The sequence below is a fragment of the Hibiscus syriacus genome, unplaced genomic scaffold, assembly GCF_006381635.1.
Source record: "Hibiscus syriacus cultivar Baekdansim isolate YM2019G1 unplaced genomic scaffold, ASM638163v2 tig00110050_pilon, whole genome shotgun sequence".
NCBI classification, from domain to species: domain Eukaryota; kingdom Viridiplantae; phylum Streptophyta; class Magnoliopsida; order Malvales; family Malvaceae; genus Hibiscus; species Hibiscus syriacus.
Genome location: NW_024062576.1, coordinates 838,711 through 849,560, shown reverse-complemented (window position 1 = coordinate 849,560; position 10,850 = coordinate 838,711). Strand labels below are relative to the sequence as shown.

The window sequence follows — 10,850 nt, the reverse complement described above, 5'->3', positions numbered from 1 at the left end:
AAAGTTACAAAGAATAGGTAAAATATCTAATGTTTTGAATTGTATTGATACAATTTTTTTATAATTGATTTCTTGAAATGTATTCAAATATTTTATTCTTGAATGGGTCAAATTGAATCTGAACTCCAATTGAAAATAATTTATTAAATTAAATTATTAATTGTATCAATACTAATATGTTGTTTTTAAAAAGTATAATATAAGTTTTCCATATACTTAAGGTTTAATTTTAGTAATTTCAAGCTCACAAGCTTTCAAGTCAAGTCGAATTCAACTTTGAATTTTTCAAATCAAATTAAATTCAACGATACTTTATTCTTCCATTGTAAGTCATCAGTCCCTCCTAAAATCATACTACTGCAGACACTGCATGAAGAAAAGGCGATTGTTATCGAACATATTAAACGTCATTCAACACTTCTCTCGAAGACGTACATCGAAATCAAGATACATCTCATACCTTAATATCTGATCAAGTTTGTATAGAACGCTAAGAGTTGAGGCACCATTGCAGGCGCATGAGAAACTGTAGTTTCCCACAACTGCAGATATGAGATCATTCAGCACATGATGTTTATGGGTAAAGGCGACCAAATAAATATAAAATATTTGGAAAACTTTATAAGCATGTCATTATTCAGAAGATCGAGTTCATCTGGATCATTTATATCAATCACTTTCTGAAGAATGGGGAGAAGCATGCCATAGGAACAAGGTGAATGATATCCCAGTGCATTAACAAAGTTTTACAATGTGATAGGAAGTTGTATCTGTAAAAGGCTTTCAATAGAATATTCCTCCCATACCTTTCCAGATAAAGAAGTTAAAGAAAATTAAATGATATATATATATATATATATATATATATATATATATATATATATAAACTGATAAGTACAGTCTTCGACATGTTAGCCAAGTTAATCAACCCATTTACACTCGAACCATTGTTGTATCCAACTTAATAATTAGGAAAACCTCTTGTGAAGAGTTAATACTTTCAGGATAACAAAATTTGCATCAAGTTTCACTACAGCAATATTCAATATTGGTAATTATCTGATTAGGTAACATGGATCCCTGTTAAACCCTCATGACATAAACGGTCAGCAACCATTGAATTTTCAAAGAAGAGAGTAAAAGCAATAATAACAATACTGTCTGGAGAAACTGCATCAAGTTTGAATATGGGATGACCTCATTGAAATGACCAAGAAGAAGAAAAATCAAATTAAAAACATGAACCTGAATTAATGTGGGAAAAAGACAGAGCATATTTATTGTATGTCACGAGAAAAACACGTACATGCAGAAATAAGAAAATAAAGAAAGACTTGGGATGAGGACAGATTGGTAGAGTAGAAACATTTTTGCAAGCATTCAAACAAATTTTACCTTCAAATCAAACTCATGAACTTCATCCACCAACTTAAAACATGAAGCCCTACACACAGGAAGCAGATCAGAAAAACCGCTCTCTGAAAAATTTGCATCTTCCATATGTAAACATAATGATCGGCAGGCAGCCAGCTAAAACAACAATACAAAACATATTAAGTATGAAAAGTACAATAAGCTTCTAGATTATTATGGAAAAGAAAGGTGGGGGGCATGGTGCGGAAGGAAAATCAAACTTGAAACTTATCAAGCATATACCCTCACAGCTAGATTTTTGTCCTCTAACAGATGCACCAACGCATAGTATATAACTCTTCTAATGTGATTTTGTATCTGTAAAAACATCAGAAAAAAACATTTAGTCAATTTTTTCCAGTAACGACTGCATCAATGCACATTATATAACTATTTTGTGACATTCTTAATCTGCAAATATCAAAAAAGAACAATTTATGACAATTTTCCTGCAACAACCAAAGTACTTTATATATCGACAATCTTATCAGAAACTAAAGAGGAATAGGAAATATTGCATAATATTAAATTAATGTTATGGATTACATACACCTGGAGCATCGTTCTTCTATTATGCCAATGTAAGACAGGTTCCAGTAATTAATACATTTCCATGTAAAAAAATAATCTAATACATAACAGATCCGAGTCCAATTCTAGTGGAATTTATTAACTCGACCATTGATTTATGTACTCTATATTTTAATGTTGCAGATAATGTAACCAGATCAACTTCCAAAGAGTTTAATGAGGGATGAAACTTCAAGTCTCAAATAAAAATATACCTGTATGATTTGAAAACAGGTATCAACTACTGTTAGCCAGTGGAAAATTTTCAATGTTGGATTGAACACGCTTTTACTCGCAAACTATGTTAAGTAAAATTTACAGTATACAACTCAAAACTTATTAATATTGGACCCAAACAAGTAAACAAATTACTTGTATTATACTCACAATTAAAGACACTACAATACTTTCTAAAGACCACTCACAATTTGAAGAGAAATAAACACTCAATAGAAAGCTCACAACTTATACTCAAGACACTACACTCAAATATTTGGAGGATGCCTAACCCAAATGCAAGATAGGGTATTTATAGTCATCACCATGCAATCTACATCATACAAATATTAAATTGAGAAATAATCTTAGCCATACATTATTACCACATTCTACACACTTCTCCTAAAAATCTACTTTCTATATCCTTCTACAATTTTCTCTTAAAAATATCTTTCTTTCACATTTGTTGAGAAGCTTCCATTGTCTTGCCTTTAGATAAAATGGATTGGGCTTTTATTTACCTTGAGCTTCAAATAGGTTGGGCTTTGTAATGGGATGAGGTTGATTTTCAACAAACTATTGGTCACCATGATGTTATAATGGACACTTCAGCACACTGCTGTAACATGCATATAAACACACACATACAGTTCACAAGAAAGAAGTCTCAAAGACTATATGGTTAAAGTGTATAGAAGGGATTTAATTTACCTCTGAATCCACAACTTCCCTAGGAACCCATTCCAATATTAGTGCAACTCTCCGGCGGATTATACACGTATTTGGATTATCATTAGAAAGTTCAAGGCATAAAGCACCATTAAACCTGCATGCCATGATTATTTATGGAAAATAAGGAAAGAAAGAAAGATGACATCATCATACCACCTATTAAGATGATGCTGATTTATTTATTCATAATGCAACAATACTTTAAACGTCTTGTTTGAAATAAGGGACATATTAAGAGGTAACAAAATAATGTTCCCAGTTTGCTTGGATTATTATCTTCGTTTATCATGCAAAATAAGGTACAAAAAGGCTCCTCAATGCCCCATCACCAAAGAAAAAAAATTAAAAAATCACAACAAACCACCTAGGGTAGAAAGAGAACAAATACAGTAACAATATTAAGTAAACAAACACAAAATATAGCAAACCGGAGAATGGACATATCAATCATTGAAGCTTAGGTAATTTGAGAGCTCATAATATACATGTGCAGCAGCACCATAGGCAGCCTCTTTAAGAAGTAACCCTGGCGAAATTTCAGTCATAGAAGTAGGGCAGCCTTTCATCACCTCATGAAGGATGGACACCACAACAGGAGCTAGCAGCTAAATGCAAAAGGTTAATTCATATAAGCATTGCATGTACTTATATGAAACAGCTGACAGCCAAAATAAACAGAAAGAATATTATCATGATAATACCACATACTTGACTGTGGTTTTCAAACAATACAATATATAAAGACTCTGCACAAATCCTTAAATTCTCTGTCTCCTGAACCAGATCCTGCTCATGATAAAAAACCTCATGGTTCTCAGTCCATTCCTCCAAGTCATTTAAAGAAATTGTTCAAAATAGGAAAAATCAAGAGATGCAGGGTTCGAGGAAAGGAAGATCCTGGGTAAGGCCGGCAATTATCCATGGGTGAGTGGATTATCCACCCACCCGCCCCGAATAAATGGATGAAAATTCGTTGTGAAATGGATGATTGGCGGGTGATGGATGGATCGGGTGATGGGTCGGGTCGGATATGGATGAAATTTTTTTGACCCATCACCCGCAGCATCCATCCACCCATTAATATATTCATCCATCCATATATATATATTATATTATATATTAAAAAAAATAAACGGATGATTGTAAATATTCTTATTCTCTTAATTCTGACTTTTATCCCATTGAAAATATGTCTAATTTTTTAATATTGGTTTATCCCTATTGATACTAGGATGGAGAGGACTTTTGAGAAGTGATAGTTTGTTGATGAAGATTATATTTGGTGTACAAGAATATACATGATGCATCTATTCACTTGAAAAATGTATCACAAACATAGTGCACAAGACTATATAAACTGTGTTCCATTTTGTTTTTGTTTGAATTTGATGAAAATCTATTGTTCATGTTTTGGTTTCTATGAATGTTTGAGTATCAATGTTTGGTTTCTATGAATGTTAGAAGAATTTGAGCTTAGGATGTAAAAATAGGTTTTGTTCATAGTATCATCCATTTCTCATCCGCTCCACCCGCTCCACCCGCGGATGATGGATGGAGCGGATATGGATGAAATTTTTGGTGGGTGATGGATGGTGTGGATGGAGATTTAGACCGCGGGTGATGGGGCGGATGAAGCTCCACCCGACCCATCTCCGATCCATTGCTAGCCCTAATCCTGGGTAACAGACCTCAAACTGCTAAAATGAAGCAGAAATGGAAGATTATTTATTTATCAATACTGTGCATATAAAAGTACTTTATTTTTTTTGAAAAATAAATAAATATTATTTTAAAAACAGTCATGACTTTAATTTGGAAAATTGGTGATTTGGAATTAATTTGGATAAAATTTGATAAGGAGTCGCCATCGACATTTGGGTGAGGTATGTCGAATACCTAAAAACGTCTTTTAAAACAATTTTAAGAAAAATCGCTTTTTAAGACAAAATTTGGTCTACGTTTACCGAAAATTTTATTTAATGGGTCTAGGAGTCGGTTACGCATAGGGAAGGATAAGCACCCCCACATCACCCAAAATTGGTAATGTGTCGCTTATACATTGTCATAAAATGGTGGAAATCATAAATTGAAAATAAAGTTAAAATATGACTCATTTATTAAAGATTAAATAATTTGTTTCGAATTATTTATATTGTTAGGGAAAATTCTTTAACTCGAAACGAAACCTCGAAATTAGCAATCCTCCGTCGGGAAAGCTATATCGCCTATTTCTTATCAGTAAAAGAATATTCCCTCCTCATTGATTTAAAAAAACGCGAATCGACTATAAATGAAAATTTGACATTTTTGCATAAAATAAATCACTATTTAGAAACATGTATTGCATTGTTTAACTTAAAATAAATAGAAATTAATTAAAAAGGTAAAATCGATTTATTTCAAGCTCACATTTTGTTCGAATGTCGTATTATATCACACTACTTCGATCAAACAATGCTTTCCACGCCCATTCTACAAATCGATGTTCATGAAAATGTTAGAGTGAAATATTTAAAAAAATTAACATCAAGTACAAGAGAAAAAATATTGACAATTGGGCGTTTTATAAAATGAAATAATTAAATAAGATCACAAATAAAATAAACACTGATAATATATAAATATCCAAAGGTTAATAAATATTAAATAAATGTATCTACACATAATATGATATAATGTATACATACATACAAATATAAATATCCAAAGGTTAATAAATATTAAATAAATATATCTACACATAATATGATATAATGTATACATACATACAAATATAAATATACATTCATGGGAAAAATGGAAGAAATAAACATCAAATTATACAATGATTAAATTATTAACAAAACAGAATAGTAAAGACCTAATGGGAAATAAATCCCAAGCTTTAGAACACTAAATACAGTGGTTAAAACGAACATAATGCTAATCTGGAACCTAAAACATTAGGTATAAAACAATCTCTTAGGCAAATAAAGAGTGACAAAATTGAAACAAATGTAAGAACATGATATCAGAATCAAATGAAAAAATAAATGAGGAAATGGTGGCTAAATTAAAATAAATGTAAACAAAGTGTCATAAATAAAATAAAATAAAACATAAAAATGACCAAAATAAAATAAAACATAATATGTAGCTTAAATAAAAAAAACAATAAAAGATGAATCTAGTGACTTAAACGTACAAAAACGCTAAACATATAGGGACTAAACTGAAAATAACCATAAAAATATATAACATGCATAAAAAAGGGAAAAATAACAAAAACAATACCTAGAGGTGACTAACATGTAAAAACAAGCTAAAGTTAGGGGGACTAAAAAATAATTAAACCAAAAGTTATAAAGCATAAATTAAAATAGTTAAATTATGAAATTGGTCCCTATAGGTGATCACTTTCGTCGGTCGTCGTAGTGTCATCGTTGTCGTCGGTGGCCGATGGCCACCAAATTACACTGGGAGGTTCGTCTCGACCTCTCTTTCTTCGATTTGGGGTCGGTTTCACGAGAATCGGCACCAAACTCCATGAATCTAGCCGAAACCATTTGGTCTTCCTCTCTTTGATCCATTGGCGTTTGTCGTCCAATCTAGCTGATTTTCCAGTATGTCGTTCTCCTCATTCTTGCGCAGATTCTCACCGTTCGGATATTAGAAAAGAAGTCCCGATCGCCGGTGAAGATCCGACGGAAGGTAACCTTTCCCTTTTTCCTTTTTTTATTATTGCAAATATATATATATATATATATATATATATATATATATATATATATATATATATATTTCGAAAAGGAAAGAACCAGAAAGATTTTTGCCTTAAACTGTTTTTTTATTGTTGATGAAATTCCTACAATGTTTTCTGTTTTTCAGGTTTTATACCCTTTACAAATTATAACAAAAACAATTAGTTTGTTGATTTTCTGTTGATATGCTTGGTGGTGCCATACTTGAGGTGTGGGGCTGCTGCTGGTGGCAGGGTATGGTGACTGGCATGGTGGGTGTGTTGGTATGTGCAGGAGCAGTAGGGCATGTGCATAGGTAGAAACCAGGTTTGGACCGGGTCGGATCCTCTTTAGGTCGGGTTGAACACTGGGCATGGAACCGGGTCTTGTATATGGGTTCTGGTGGGCTGGGTTTTTGTAATGGGCTTCGAGTTTATTGGGCCTGCAACAAAATATGTAAAATTAAATAATAATAATAATAATAATATAATTAATAATGTTTTTTTAGACCCGGACAAAACGGGTGTCTACATGTTCTTTGGGCAGGAAAGAGGTCAAAACACGAGCAACATGATTGTCATCAGCAGTCCATCCAGTTAGATGTGGTTTATATTGTTTACATTCCAATACACTTTTTATCATTATCATACACTTAATCAGGAATTGTTCAAAGGACAGTACATGAAGCTCAAGATCTGTAATCTTTTTTAAACAAAAATTGAGAACAGGTTGAAGGACAAATTTATCGCCAAATGAATAAGGATGCCACTGTTGAATTGCATCTAGAGTCTTCATCAATTTAGGACATGCCCTCTTTATGAAGTCCTAGAATTTAGGATGTCTATTTTAAAAAGATTTATCTGTAAGATAAGGTAAACATACAGATAAATTAATCATCCAAAATCCTCTATAGCAAGTACTTTGAGATGGCTTCAACTTCATTCTTTAAAACATGAAGATAGAAGTGTTGGATCTCTCCTTAATTAGAGAGGTTCTAGAAAATTCTAGTGCTTTTTGAAGAAGTTTAAATTTTTCTAAAACATTCCGGAAAACTCTAGAGAGGTGTAGAACTCTCTAGAAGCTTGTGGAAGAGTGTGGAATCATCTGGAATATTATGGAGATGAATGGAACCTTATGGAAGAGTATGAAAGAATATGGAAGGGAGTGGAAGAGTGTAGAGTTTCTTAGAGTATGTGGAGCATTCTAGATAATTAATTTGTGGAGCATTCTAGATAATTAATCTCCACCATTGGATGTAAGTAATCTCCACCATTCATTGTGGAGGTGGAGTAGTATAAATAGGGGTGAGAGACTTCATTCCTAACAATCCAAGAAATCCAAACTAGAGAGTTAGAGAGCCTCTTTGAGAGAGAAGAGAGATAGCTTGAGAAGTCTTTATCCTCAAGCTTGAGTAAGCCACTAAGTGTGAGTCAAATTTTGTGAACATATCCTTTAATCCTACTATTCTTTTGTATAGTGGAAGAATCTACAAATTGGAGAATTATACTTTTGTACTCTTTTTACTATCCTTAATCTCTAAGTGACTATCTTAACTTTATGAAGCGAGAAAGACCGTGATTCCCAACAAGAAGATAAAGAACAAAAGCTAATCAGGTTCTCCCACAATCTTGCTTATAAGAAAGAATAGAAGACTTATGAATAGGTCCTCTATATCATAGCTCAATCTGTTTTAAAGCATAGTTATTGCTTATAAGAGAGAAGAAGAAGACTTCTAAATATTTTGTATGCTAATTGTAATTAATGACTAATGATTGCTCATTTTTTTTATCAAAGAAATTACAAGTTACCTTTCTTTTATTAACATGCTTATAGTCGAATTTTCAGGTGGGAACCAAGCAAATATCTAGTAGAAATGAACATAATTTTAAGAAAATGTGACCAAAAATTGGAATCAGAAGCAAGCTATCTTACAATATGGAAGTAATGATTGAGCAGTACAGGACAAACGTCCTTAACCGGTCTTACCTCCTGCAAAATGAAACACTTCAATCATATATTATAATTCCAAACTGCCAGAAAAGTACAAACAAGAAAACAGAATGAAATGGCAATTGACGTTAAATTCCTCAAAATGTTAAAAATTTAAGGAGAAAGAAGTATAAATACCTGAACATAGTTTGCATCACTGTGAAACCCTGAAATCACTAAATGACATATTACCTTCAGACAATACAACCATCTAACAAATTAGATAGAGGTCATCATGATTCTACTCCACGGTATTCGAATTACAGCTCTCAGATATTTTAGAAAAACCATGTAATATTGTTTGTACATCACTCTGCCAAAGATTCCAGCAATACTCAAATAAATAGCATGATATCTGCCAAAAAAGGTTCTGTAAGACGGATTTTCCAGTCTATAGAACATAACTACAATTTTTAAAATAGGAATTTGTTCCTCAAACAAGTTAATTAGGTCTTTTAAAAGAAGAGAGTGCCACCAGAAAAGTACTCATAAGCCGGAAAACAGAAGACTAGCCACTAATTACAGTGAACAACACACACACAGGGATAGACTAAGGGGGCAGTAGCATCCTCAAAAAATATAAAATTTCCTTATATTTTAAGTTTTTTTCTTTTTATTTTGTATTGATTATCTAATTTCGCATCACCTAAAATTTTATAACGTCGCACCCCTAAAAATTTTAATATAACTTCTTACATTTGCACCCCTTACATGAATTTTTACATCCGTCCCTGCACACACACGTATATATTTATTAGGCATTAGCATGAAAGTGATTTTTAAACCAAAGCTATTCATGCTTAAGCAATATGTCAGGGTAGCGTCCGCTTTAATTTAGATAAGGGAGGCTAGATAAATGGAAGGACCAACACATTGATTCCCTTTAGGATGAACTAATAAAAAGTAAAAAAACGTAGATGTTTCAGTAACTACATACCTCTTCAAAATTCATTTGATATGCAGTAAGATGTTTTGTGGATAACTCCTTCAGAGTTCTAAAGAGGATTATAAATATTCTGTGGGAGGTAAGAACATCGGCTGACTGAAGCTGCATTGCTAGAAAAGAAAACAACTTTTTCCTTCAATGTAGTTTTTCAATGTTGCTTATACCCCTAAATACAAAATTTCATGTCAATAAAGAACACATGCATATTTATTTCATGAAATAAATGTGGCTTTTGACTTTTGAGAGAATCTTACAGTAAGCTTTTTCATCAAGTTAGTAAAGACTTGAAAACTACTCACAGCTAGTTAACTCAGCTGGCTACTAGCCGTAACAGCTAACTGAACTAATACTACAAGTAACTAATAACAATAACCTTAATAATAAATGAAGAAAATATAGTTAAACAAACTTTATCAGCCTTTAGAGCGCTATTTGTCAATAAAAAAAGAGTCAAATTCAGTCTCGGAAAAAAATTGAAAATCCAGTTCTTATAATTGAATTAAATGCATGAAAGATGGTCTACAACTTACGGTGAATCTCGTCTCCGCCTCCAATATCGATGGACTCTGTTTTTCAAATATATAGAGGCCATTAATCGTACGCCTACATCAGACGCTGAAGTTTTCATTGTAATCACTTCCTGAAATAAAAAATAGAAGAAACAACTGCAACTTAAACGCGTACATTGTACAATAATAAAATCATAGATATTGGAGGGAAATACTTTTTGCAGTTCAATTTTAGTTTCTTTTTAATTCAAATTTAAAAAAACTATTGATTATGAATAGAAATTAAAGTTTATATATATCATAATATTATCTTATTATTAACAATGCTATTTTCTCTCTCGCTTATCTGATCTTTACACACATGAAGCATGAAGCATGTTTATAATGTTTATCTACTTAAATTGATATTCATTCATAATATAATTACTTTTCCTCTATCGTTGAAAAATTTAATAATAATATCTTTCAAAAAGTTAAGGATAATATCTTTCAAAAAGTTAAGGATAATAAGAGATTTCAAAAAAAATAATTCATCAAGTACTTCTTGATGTAAAAATTTACTTGGGTAGAAAACGTGATGCAGTGGGATCTGAGACAGATGATGCTGAGCTGTCAGATTGCACCTTAATGGCGCTGAGATACCATGAGTTGGCAGATCAGCGCAAAGGCGGGAGTTGATTGTGATATGTTCCTCAAATTCTGTCGTTTTTCCCTCCGAATCACTAGTTTTATTTATTTTTTACTATTTATGGT

General features: G+C 32.2%; 1 pseudogene; it reads right to left on the bottom strand.

Annotated features, from left to right (window-relative positions):
• Window positions 1-278: 278 nt before the first annotated feature.
• Window positions 279-10,216, bottom strand: LOC120214001 (annotated as a pseudogene).
• Window positions 10,217-10,850: the final 634 nt, after the last annotated feature.